This window comes from Melozone crissalis, unplaced genomic scaffold (genome assembly GCF_028551555.1).
Source record: "Melozone crissalis strain CALT ecotype California unplaced genomic scaffold, PUWL_Pcris_2 ptg000192l_1, whole genome shotgun sequence".
Lineage (NCBI taxonomy): Eukaryota > Metazoa > Chordata > Aves > Passeriformes > Passerellidae > Melozone > Melozone crissalis.
In genome coordinates, this window is record NW_026535957.1 from 3,207,837 (window position 1) to 3,220,106 (window position 12,270).

Consider the following 12,270-nt stretch of genomic DNA (forward strand, 5'->3'; position numbering starts at 1 on the left):
TGGGCTGGGGGCGGCCCCAGGGCAGAAGGCAGTGTGTGCAAGGGCCCTGGGTGGCACGCTGCAGCACGGTCTCGGTGCCATGGAACGGAACCCGGTGACCAAGGGCCCTTTGTGACACGTGGGAAATAGAAGCTTGCCCAGCTGCTGGGAACGCACAACAGGGCAGAACGGGACAGAGCGGTGCCGTGAGGAGCCCCCACACAGCACACTCGGTCCTGTCTGACCCGGAGCCTTTCCAAGGCGTTATTCCTGCAGCTGAGCTCGAGGCCAGACCACAGGACTTGGTGACCTGTGGCCTTCCCAAGGCTTCTCTTCTGCAGGTGCCCTCACAAATCCAGTCATTTTCATGGAGCAGAGACCCCTGAAAGCGCCCAAGGTGGCCTGGGGGGAAGAGGAGGAAGAAAGCCCTGGAGCTGCCCGCGCACATGAAACCAAAGCGGTGGTGCCGTCTGAGCTGCCGCAGGAAGGTGAGTGGCAGAGCTGGGCCACAGGGTTGGTGCCTGCAGCCAACTTGGCACCATTCCATCTCATCCCATTTTATCCCATCCCAGTTTCTCCCATCCCATACCCACGGACAGGACAGAAGAGGGGCCGGGCAGACACCCCGCAGGGGCCATGCTCCATCCCCTGGGGCGTCCCGGGGCTGTCCCTGCCTGGGGAGCGCAGGGCTGGGCCGTGTTCTCCGGCCTCTCCCGCAGCCCCTCAGCTCTGGCTGCGCTCGCTCTTTTCCAGGTGCAGCCCTGCAGCGCACACAGGAGCAGGACCCCACCCGTGGCCTCTTCCGCAGCACAGCCCAGGTACCTGCAGCCATCCCCACCTGGGCTGGGCCTGCTGGCACCGCGCTTGGAGCATTCCCTGCAACATCCCTGGCTTCTTGCCCTTCTCCTACAGCTGGTTTGCAAATTCATCAAGAAAATTCGGGCGGAAGAGACCAGCACCATGGGTCCTGGGCTCAGAGCATATTCGCACATCTTCAAAACCAAGACCAGTGCTGCCCTGCTGGATATGCTCGTAGAGGAGGGCTTCTCCAGTCCAAAGCAAGTAAGCAGCCTGTGGCAAGGGTTTCATGCTCCCAGGAAATTGCTTGGTCTCCCAAGCCACGCCTGCTGGTCACTGGAACTCTTTGAGGCCATGGCAGTGTGGTGGGAAGGGAGGCACTTCTGTGGGGAAGCTGGTGACATTGCTCCCTCTGGCAGCTTTCCAAGTCTCCCCGTGCCTTCTCCAGGTTCCTGCCCTGGTCAGGTACATCCACCAGTGGCTCCTGGCCAATCAGTTTGCTGAGCACAGGCTGAACAGGACCCTGCTGGATCTCACCGAAGCACAGCCTGCTGACGTAGTCATGACGCTCCTGCGTGTGGCCCCGTCCTGTGACAGGTATGGGGCCAAAATGCCCAGAGGGCTCAGGGCTCGCCAGCCCATCAGCCTGTACAGCCTGGCCCAGGTGTGTGACCAACAGAGAGTTCCAGGGCCTTCTGGCTGCTCCCTTGGCCAGCCCCGGCACGTCAGCCCCCGAGCCTGCTGCCGTGCTCCCTCGCTGCCCCTCAGGGGCCTGTCCCCAGTGGCCTGGGCTGCCTGGGTGCTGCTGGCGAGTGGCAATGGGCACAGGCAGAGCTGGCAGCCAGCTCAGGTCCCCACTGCTGCCCAGGCCACGGTGCTGTGTATGAGACAGAGCTCTAACCCCACAGAGCTGCTTTGACCATGTGGAAGAGCATCATGTGCTCGCCCAGGACTGCAGAGCCAGCGCTGCTGATACTCCTGGATGTGCTGGGCAGCTGGCCAGAGCACAGCATGTGCACCTCGGATGGGGACAAAACGGGTGTCTTTGTCCTGGCTGTGAGTTTCTGTAACTGGCCTTTGCTGGCCCCAAGGCTGCCTCTCCAGCAGCTCTCCGTCCTCCTTCCCCCACTGCATCTCCCTGCCTTAGGCACCGGGTGGAAACCCGGCCCAGGGGCAGCTTCAGGCCCACCAGGCCCCGTGCTCCCCCTGCGTCTGTCTGAGCCTCTCCCTGCCCTGCTCGGGCCCTGCCACACGGACACCTCGGCACTGAGCCCTGTCTCGGGGGGCTTTGTCTTTTGCAGGCAACTGTGGTTATGTGGAAGATCCTCCAGATGCCCTGCGTCCCACATATGGTAACGGTGTATTTGCCCCGCCTCTTTCTACATCTGCTCTCCCAAGTGTTTTCCAGCACTCTGGATACGCCAGAGGAGGTCGATGCATTCTGGAAGGGATGCCAGGAGGAATACGGCCTTGCCACCAGCCCCAACAGGTGCTCCATCCCAATCCTCCTTTCTGTGCTACGTCCCTGGGCAGGAGCCAGTGTTCCCAGCGTGACCTGGGCTTTGCTGTGCACGCAGGTTTGCAGTGCACACCCTGAAGTCTCTGCTCTGCCGAATGCAGCATGAGGATGTGGTGGTGGCAATGGAGCGCAGGTGTGCCTGGGACACGCTGCTGTGCGCTGACACCCACCACTATGCCGTGGCTCTGCTGGCCAGGTGAGACCCCCTTCTCCCCACTGCTGCCTCTGACATTTGTGCTCTGTGCCCAGGGAGCTCCACACAGTCCCCGAGGTCGTGGCCCAGAAGGCCTTGTCACCGAGGGATGGCCAAGCAGACTGGGAAAGGCTGGGAGAGGAGGGCGCCCACCAGGAGCTGCCTCCCAAATAGCCCAGGGCCCCTTGCAGGATGCTGGGGAAAGACCAGACCTCTGTGTGTCAGTCCTGGCAAAGGTTTGTCCCCCTGGCCCACAGTCTTGGTTCCTTTTCCTCCTGCCAGGGAGATGTGCTGTGTCTCCATCCCTTTGTGTTCCCGGATCGCTCGCTACCTGCTCCGGCTGCTCAGCACACAGGAGCCACGCTGGGAGCTGCCCGCCATGGCGTTCCTTGCAGAGGTGAGCCTGACGGCCAGCGCTGCCTGGCTGAGCTGCCTCCCAGCTCTCTGCCCTCTCGGAGCCGCAGCTGCCTGGCACGGGGCCCGCGCCCTGTGCTGCTGCCTGGGCCCGGCCCCGTGCGTCTCCGGGCTCCTGCCGGCCGGGTCCCTGTCACTGCCCTGTACCTTTCAGGTCCTCGAGTTCCTGGACTTGAGTGAACGTGGTGCTAACAGAGTCCTGCAAATTTTGTCAAGGCAGCTGCAGAGCGAGTGCAGGGAGAGGCGTCGCCTGGCGCTCAGGGCCCTTCTTGAGCTCATTGAGGAACCCTCAATGGTGAGAAGGGGGCAGTGGCTGAGGCTGAGCTGGGGAATGTGGTCGCTTGGGCTTGGCTGGGCTTTGGGTGCTGGGGCAGCTGCTCCCACCCCTCCTGCCTCCCAGTTCAGCTGCCCCAGGGCTCCAGGACAGGCCTTTGGCCTCTGGGCCCTGCGGCAGCAGGATGGCGTTTCTCAAACTTGTGTTCCGCACAGACCAAAAAAATGTGGAGCCTGACTGAAAGTCTTGTGGACTTCCTGTGGGATGCAGATGGAGAGATAGTTTTCATGACAGTCATGCTACTCAGCTTTATCATCTTGGACAAAGACATGCTGATGCCCGGCCCCATCACACTGCAGCTGCTTGAGGCGCTCCTGCCACTCTTTGACCACGTAAGGCTCACTGCTCCCAGCCACGGCCACTGGGTGCCGCCCGGACACTTTGTGCCCTGTGGATTTGCAGGCCTGCGCCAAGCTGAGCCCCATGCAGCCGCAATGCTGAGGTCTTTGTTTCTTCCTTCCATACAGAACAATTGGCAGGTGCAGCTGCTCTCCATACTGCTCTTCCGAACACTGGTGACTCTTTCAGAAGGGGAAAAGGAAAAAAAGGCCCTGAAGACACCCCTGCACCAGAGCCTGCTGCCCCTCTTCTTTCACTGCCACAATGAGAAGCGGCTTGTGGCACAGGTGAGGGCTCGTGGGTTGCTGCTGTCCCCCTGGCAGGGGGCTCGTCTGCCTCCTGCCCTGGTACCTGCCGGGCTGCAGCCTCCTCCAGGCCTTGGCACAGGGGACGCGGGCCTTGCACCCTGGGCTGTGGGGCCATCTCTCCATCTCTGCGTTTCTGCCCTTCTCCAGGCTTCTCAGGAAACTCTGCTTTGTGTGGCCGAGTTCCTGAAGAGGAGGAATCTTGAGAGACTGGTGAAGAGGCAGAATCTGTGGAAGTTCAGCGAGTGCCTGGTAAGGAGGGCCTGCAAGCCCCAGCCTCAGCCCGGAGAAGCCCCCTGAGCGCGGTGCTCAGTGTGTGGGGCTGGCAGCTGTGCCCCTGCCCGGTGCTGCACCCAGAAGCCGTGAAGGCTCTGCTCCAGGCTCCCTTGGGCCCGAACCGGGGCCGATGGAGCCCCGGCCCGGAGGGGCTGCGGGGCTGCGGGCCGGCACCGCGGCTCCCCGGCAGCAGCCGGCCCTCTGCCTCTCCCCTCGGGAGCCCGGCGCCAGCGGCTGCTGGCCGCGCCTCAGGGCTGTGCGGGCAGGGGAGGCCAGGGCGGGGCGCAGGCAGCGCCTGGCCCAGGGGCTGAGCCCGCGCCAACCCTTCCCTCCTGCCGCTCTCTGCAGCTGGCAGAGGACAGGAGGCGAGCGGCCGAGCACCTGCGCCGGGTCCTGCCCTACCTGCAGAGCCCACAGGAGCCCCTGCGAGCGGCGGCCGTCAGGTTCGCGGGTGAGTCCCGAGCCCGGGCTCCCTCCCCGGCCCGGCCGGCGCAGCTCGGCCCCGGCCCCGCCTGCTGCCCCAGCAGTGCCAGCGGGGCCCGGCGCCGTGGAGCCCCGCCTGGCCCGGGCATTGCTGCCGCCGCCCTCTGGCAGCCGTGCCCTGGGGCGGCAGCGTGCGGCAAGGGCCGGGCTGAGCCCTGCCGGGCCAGCAGCCCGTGTGGCCACAGCGCCGGCAGCGCCGCTGGCAGGGAGCTGTGCCGCTGGGGCCGTGACAGGCTCTGTGTTCACAGGCATGGCCGCGCGGCACCTGAGGGGGAAGAAGGAAGAGCTCTGGCTCATCTGCCACGGTGAGTGAGGGCAGCGGGCTGGCAGCGGGGCTGCCGGGGGAGCTGCAAGCCCTGGCCCGGCTGCAGAGGGCTCTGCTCCCTGTGCGGACGAGGGGCGGCGTGGGGAGAGCACACAGAGATTTCAGGGCCACCTGGGCGATTCCTGGCCAGCAGCTTTGGGCTGGTCCCGTTGGTCCCTGCTCCCTCCTGGCCATGGCTAGAGCCGGCTGCGATGGCCCTGGCAGGGGGCTCTCCTCGGCTCCCCGCAGATCCGCGATCTGACCATGGCTCTGTCATTTCTCTTTCAGTCCTGGAACACCTGACAGAGGACATCAGCAGTGCCGTGTCAGATCTGGCACTTGAAACATTGTATGTCATCCAGGCACTGCAGAGTGAGCGATATTCCGTCTTCCAGAGGCTGCAAGATCAGCTCTGCAGGGCATGGAGGACACGGCCTCGTCTGTCGGGGCTCGGCTGGCTGCGCTGCTGGAGCTCTGCAGAGAGCTGATCCCAGAGGCTCTGTCTGCTGAGGCCACCTGAGCCAGCGGGAATTTTCCATTTCTGAAAGATTGTTCTGTTTCTTTTCTTCTATTTGTTTTTCCTTTAGTGTATAAATATAGAGTATGTTATAATACACAGACTCCCAGGAGCTTTCTTTTGCTGCCCAGGGTCCGCAGGGCATTGGGGAAGAGGGGGAGAAGGGTGCCATGGCTCAGCAAGCTGCCCAGGCGTGCAGTGTTGCAGGGAAAATGGCCAGAAGCCCCTTGGCCTGTGGTGGTTCTGCTGAAGCCTTTGTGCTGGTGACAGAGCGGGTGGGCAGGGGCCGGGGCTGCGGGGATCCCTGTGAGAGCAGTGCCTGGAGATGGCCTCAAGCCCTGTGCCGGGCAGAAAGCGCATCCATGTCCTCCTGCCCGTGTGCTGCTGGCTGCCTTGCTGAGGGCTCCCAGGTGCCTCTGAATAGGGCTGCTCTGGAGCTGCTGTGGGGCTGCGGCGCTGCTGCTGGGCAGCTTGGCCGGGCTGGGGCAGCCCCTGAGGGGCTGGGGCGCTGGCAAGCCCTAAGCAATGGGCTGTCAGAGGCCACAAGCAGCCCCCTGCCAGCCGTCTTGTTCCTACCAGAGTTGACTTGCAAGAGGGATCCCGGGCACTCTGGAACTAACAGCATCAGTGTTGTTGGAAATCCAAATGCAGGGAAATCTCAGACCTTTGGTCTTGTCAGCAAAGCTTACAATTAAACACAGGATTTGAAGGGAGACCTTGGAAAGGGCTCCCAAAGCTAGGTGCTAGAAGCGAGAATGTGGATTTCTAGTTTATTATAGCAGAGACACGGGGAGGAACGTTGAAGTGGAGGAAAGTTTAGAGTTTTAGAGTTCAAGATCTAGAAAAAATCAAATCAGTTACAGTGGTAAACAAGAAGTTTAGGATGCAGTGCTGTAAGTTTGTGTGTCATAGCATGATTGGCTAAGGAGGCTTACACTGTAGCAGGATGTGGGAACCCAGGAAATTCCTCTGGCTGCCCTGCAGGACTCGAGACCCTGTCAGAGGGCTCAGAGGCCTTGGCACAGAGCCCAAGACCCGTGTGCCTTTGATTTAGCCCTTGGAAAAAACAATTCCCAACCTTGTAGGAAGAATGACAAGCCACAAAGGTTTAAGCAGAATGACAGTGAATTTATCACCGAGTGGAAAAATAGATTTTGGGGCGTTTTAGAATGGGGCTTCAGGGGGGAAGATGAGGAATCTGGGCATGTCCAGCCTTTCTCCTTCTTCTTCTTGGCCTCCATCTGCGGCTGTGATGTTGGCACTTTTAGATTGGTTTAGAGAAGAAGCTCACTCTCTAACGTAGATGATATGTATGGGAAAGTAATGGCAAATATTGTACACATAGTTGTTTTTAGTATAAAAAGATAACACCGCCCCACGGGAGGCAGAGTGCCTTAGACTGTCTGGCTGTGCGGACCTCGAAAGACAGGAGAAAGAATTTTATAGATAAGATACAATAAACAACCTGGAGACCGAGAAATGAAGAGCTCTGACTCCTTCTTCAACCGCCGGGCTGGGAAAAGAGACTTTCTAACATATCGCGGGGTCACTCTGACCAGCTAGAGACCCCGAGAGCACGACTCCATAAGACGAGATATTGGAGACTGGGTCCAAAACATAAATATTATTTTTGGCAGTGTCTTCTTGGCCAAGAAATCCTTCAAAGCTCTTGTAACTACAAGTCTTGCGGGCCTTGTGAGCCATGCAGTGCAGATGTGAGCCAAACTCACCTTTCCTGTCTATGTAGAAGAGAAGAAAAAGCAATGGCATCATCTAAAAAACTCGGAGGTCTGCTCTCTAGCTCGTTCCAAACTCCCTCAAATCCCCCAAAGTGGCATTTAGCTACAAAGAGATGACAAGGACTCTTAGTGCTGGCTCTTTGACTCCACAGCAGCTGCTTTAGAATCTTTCACTTAACCCTGTGTAGTCATGTGCCAGAAATGGATCATTTGAAGAAACTTTCCCAACTGACTTGCATGGAGGTTTGTTTGAAGGGTATTTGAGGAGAAAGGCTCCCAGCAGAGGCCTGGGCTTTGGCCTAGCTGTGTCCCCTGCTGATTGTGAAGTGTGCCATCAGCTGCAGGGCTTTCTGGGCTAAAAATATCATCAAGTCACTTGGACTTGCTCTTTTAGGCCTCTAAGAGCTGGACCCAATTTCGGGCACATTTGGAGACCTCATCTGTGGGTGGATGGACCACCTAGGATTTTCCCAATTGCTGGGAATGGTTCTCCGGGTCCCTGGTGTAAAACGGGACTCCCCAGCAACTGCGCATCTGCAAGATGATAAACAATTGTCTTGGTTTGAAGAGAGAGGTGCCTGCTAAGGAAGGCAGAAGCCTTCTCTGAAATGGAAAATGTAAATGTCCTCCCTTCAAATGATTCTCATTTAGTAATTCAAATGCTCTCAGGGAAAGATATGGGGATAGGACTGTGCCCGCAGAGCCGGGCAGCGTTTGCTGGTGGTCTGAGCCCTTCCTAAAGATCCTGTGCGGGCTGTCTTAGACACCTGGGGGGGCCAGGCATTCCTTCCAGCCTGGGCCACTTTGGCTGGGCTGGGGGCGGCCCCAGGGCAGAAGGCAGTGTGTGCAAGGGCCCTGGGTGGCACGCTGCAGCACGGTCTCGGTGCCATGGAACGGAACCCGGTGACCAAGGGCCCTTTGTGACACGTGGGAAATAGAAGCTTGCCCAGCTGCTGGGAACGCACAACAGGGCAGAACGGGACAGAGCGGTGCCGTGAGGAGCCCCCACACAGCACACTCGGTCCTGTCTGACCCGGAGCCTTTCCAAGGCGTTATTCCTGCAGCTGAGCTCGAGGCCAGACCACAGGACTTGGTGACCTGTGGCCTTCCCAAGGCTTCTCTTCTGCAGGTGCCCTCACAAATCCAGTCATTTTCATGGAGCAGAGACCCCTGAAAGCGCCCAAGGTGGCCTGGGGGGAAGAGGAGGAAGAAAGCCCTGGAGCTGCCCGCGCACATGAAACCAAAGCGGTGGTGCCGTCTGAGCTGCCGCAGGAAGGTGAGTGGCAGAGCTGGGCCACAGGGTTGGTGCCTGCAGCCAACTTGGCACCATTCCATCTCATCCCATTTTATCCCATCCCAGTTTCTCCCATCCCATACCCACGGACAGGACAGAAGAGGGGCCGGGCAGACACCCCGCAGGGGCCATGCTCCATCCCCTGGGGCGTCCCGGGGCTGTCCCTGCCTGGGGAGCGCAGGGCTGGGCCGTGTTCTCCGGCCTCTCCCGCAGCCCCTCAGCTCTGGCTGCGCTCGCTCTTTTCCAGGTGCAGCCCTGCAGCGCACACAGGAGCAGGACCCCACCCGTGGCCTCTTCCGCAGCACAGCCCAGGTACCTGCAGCCATCCCCACCTGGGCTGGGCCTGCTGGCACCGCGCTTGGAGCATTCCCTGCAACATCCCTGGCTTCTTGCCCTTCTCCTACAGCTGGTTTGCAAATTCATCAAGAAAATTCGGGCGGAAGAGACCAGCACCATGGGTCCTGGGCTCAGAGCATATTCGCACATCTTCAAAACCAAGACCAGTGCTGCCCTGCTGGATATGCTCGTAGAGGAGGGCTTCTCCAGTCCAAAGCAAGTAAGCAGCCTGTGGCAAGGGTTTCATGCTCCCAGGAAATTGCTTGGTCTCCCAAGCCACGCCTGCTGGTCACTGGAACTCTTTGAGGCCATGGCAGTGTGGTGGGAAGGGAGGCACTTCTGTGGGGAAGCTGGTGACATTGCTCCCTCTGGCAGCTTTCCAAGTCTCCCCGTGCCTTCTCCAGGTTCCTGCCCTGGTCAGGTACATCCACCAGTGGCTCCTGGCCAATCAGTTTGCTGAGCACAGGCTGAACAGGACCCTGCTGGATCTCACCGAAGCACAGCCTGCTGACGTAGTCATGACGCTCCTGCGTGTGGCCCCGTCCTGTGACAGGTATGGGGCCAAAATGCCCAGAGGGCTCAGGGCTCGCCAGCCCATCAGCCTGTACAGCCTGGCCCAGGTGTGTGACCAACAGAGAGTTCCAGGGCCTTCTGGCTGCTCCCTTGGCCAGCCCCGGCACGTCAGCCCCCGAGCCTGCTGCCGTGCTCCCTCGCTGCCCCTCAGGGGCCTGTCCCCAGTGGCCTGGGCTGCCTGGGTGCTGCTGGCGAGTGGCAATGGGCACAGGCAGAGCTGGCAGCCAGCTCAGGTCCCCACTGCTGCCCAGGCCACGGTGCTGTGTATGAGACAGAGCTCTAACCCCACAGAGCTGCTTTGACCATGTGGAAGAGCATCATGTGCTCGCCCAGGACTGCAGAGCCAGCGCTGCTGATACTCCTGGATGTGCTGGGCAGCTGGCCAGAGCACAGCATGTGCACCTCGGATGGGGACAAAACGGGTGTCTTTGTCCTGGCTGTGAGTTTCTGTAACTGGCCTTTGCTGGCCCCAAGGCTGCCTCTCCAGCAGCTCTCCGTCCTCCTTCCCCCACTGCATCTCCCTGCCTTAGGCACCGGGTGGAAACCCGGCCCAGGGGCAGCTTCAGGCCCACCAGGCCCCGTGCTCCCCCTGCGTCTGTCTGAGCCTCTCCCTGCCCTGCTCGGGCCCTGCCACACGGACACCTCGGCACTGAGCCCTGTCTCGGGGGGCTTTGTCTTTTGCAGGCAACTGTGGTTATGTGGAAGATCCTCCAGATGCCCTGCGTCCCACATATGGTGACGGTGTATTTGCCCCGCCTCTTTCTACATCTGCTCTCCCAAGTGTTTTCCAGCACTCTGGATACGCCAGAGGAGGTCGATGCATTCTGGAAGGGATGCCAGGAGGAATACGGCCTTGCCACCAGCCCCAACAGGTGCTCCATCCCAATCCTCCTTTCTGTGCTACGTCCCTGGGCAGGAGCCAGTGTTCCCAGCGTGACCTGGGCTTTGCTGTGCACGCAGGTTTGCAGTGCACACCCTGAAGTCTCTGCTCTGCCGAATGCAGCATGAGGATGTGGTGGTAGCAATGGAGCGCAGGTGTGCCTGGGACACGCTGCTGTGCGCTGACACCCACCACTATGCCGTGGCTCTGCTGGCCAGGTGAGACCCCCTTCTCCCCACTGCTGCCTCTGACATTTGTGCTCTGTGCCCAGGGAGCTCCACACAGTCCCCGAGGTCGTGGCCCAGAAGGCCTTGTCACCGAGGGATGGCCAAGCAGACTGGGAAAGGCTGGGAGAGGAGGGCGCCCACCAGGAGCTGCCTCCCAAATAGCCCAGGGCCCCTTGCAGGATGCTGGGGAAAGACCAGACCTCTGTGTGTCAGTCCTGGCAAAGGTTTGTCCCCCTGGCCCACAGTCTTGGTTCCTTTTCCTCCTGCCAGGGAGATGTGCTGTGTCTCCATCCCTTTGTGTTCCCGGATCGCTCGCTACCTGCTCCGGCTGCTCAGCACACAGGAGCCACGCTGGGAGCTGCCCGCCATGGCGTTCCTTGCAGAGGTGAGCCTGACGGCCAGCGCTGCCTGGCTGAGCTGCCTCCCAGCTCTCTGCCCTCTCGGAGCCGCAGCTGCCTGGCACGGGGCCCGCGCCCTGTGCTGCTGCCTGGGCCCGGCCCCGTGCGTCTCCGGGCTCCTGCCGGCCGGGTCCCTGTCACTGCCCTGTACCTTTCAGGTCCTCGAGTTCCTGGACTTGAGTGAACGTGGTGCTAACAGAGTCCTGCAAATTTTGTCAAGGCAGCTGCAGAGCGAGTGCAGGGAGAGGCGTCGCCTGGCGCTCAGGGCCCTTCTTGAGCTCATTGAGGAACCCTCAATGGTGAGAAGGGGGCAGTGGCTGAGGCTGAGCTGGGGAATGTGGTCGCTTGGGCTTGGCTGGGCTTTGGGTGCTGGGGCAGCTGCTCCCACCCCTCCTGCCTCCCAGTTCAGCTGCCCCAGGGCTCCAGGACAGGCCTTTGGCCTCTGGGCCCTGCGGCAGCAGGATGGCGTTTCTCAAACTTGTGTTCCGCACAGACCAAAAAAATGTGGAGCCTGACTGAAAGTCTTGTGGACTTCCTGTGGGATGCAGATGGAGAGATAGTTTTCATGACAGTCATGCTACTCAGCTTTATCATCTTGGACAAAGACATGCTGATGCCCGGCCCCATCACACTGCAGCTGCTTGAGGCGCTCCTGCCACTCTTTGACCACGTAAGGCTCACTGCTCCCAGCCACGGCCACTGGGTGCCGCCCGGACACTTTGTGCCCTGTGGATTTGCAGGCCTGCGCCAAGCTGAGCCCCATGCAGCCGCAATGCTGAGGTCTTTGTTTCTTCCTTCCATACAGAACAATTGGCAGGTGCAGCTGCTCTCCATACTGCTCTTCCGAACACTGGTGACTCTTTCAGAAGGGGAAAAGGAAAAAAAGGCCCTGAAGACACCCCTGCACCAGAGCCTGCTGCCCCTCTTCTTTCACTGCCACAATGAGAAGCGGCTTGTGGCACAGGTGAGGGCTCGTGGGTTGCTGCTGTCCCCCTGGCAGGGGGCTCGTCTGCCTCCTGCCCTGGTACCTGCCGGGCTGCAGCCTCCTCCAGGCCTTGGCACAGGGGACGCGGGCCTTGCACCCTGGGCTGTGGGGCCATCTCTCCATCTCTGCGTTTCTGCCCTTCTCCAGGCTTCTCAGGAAACTCTGCTTTGTGTGGCCGAGTTCCTGAAGAGGAGGAATCTTGAGAGACTGGTGAAGAGGCAGAATCTGTGGAAGTTCAGCGAGTGCCTGGTAAGGAGGGCCTGCAAGCCCCAGCCTCAGCCCGGAGAAGCCCCCTGAGCGCGGTGCTCAGTGTGTGGGGCTGGCAGCTGTGCCCCTGCCCGGTGCTGCACCCAGAAGCCGTGAAGGCTCTGCTCCAG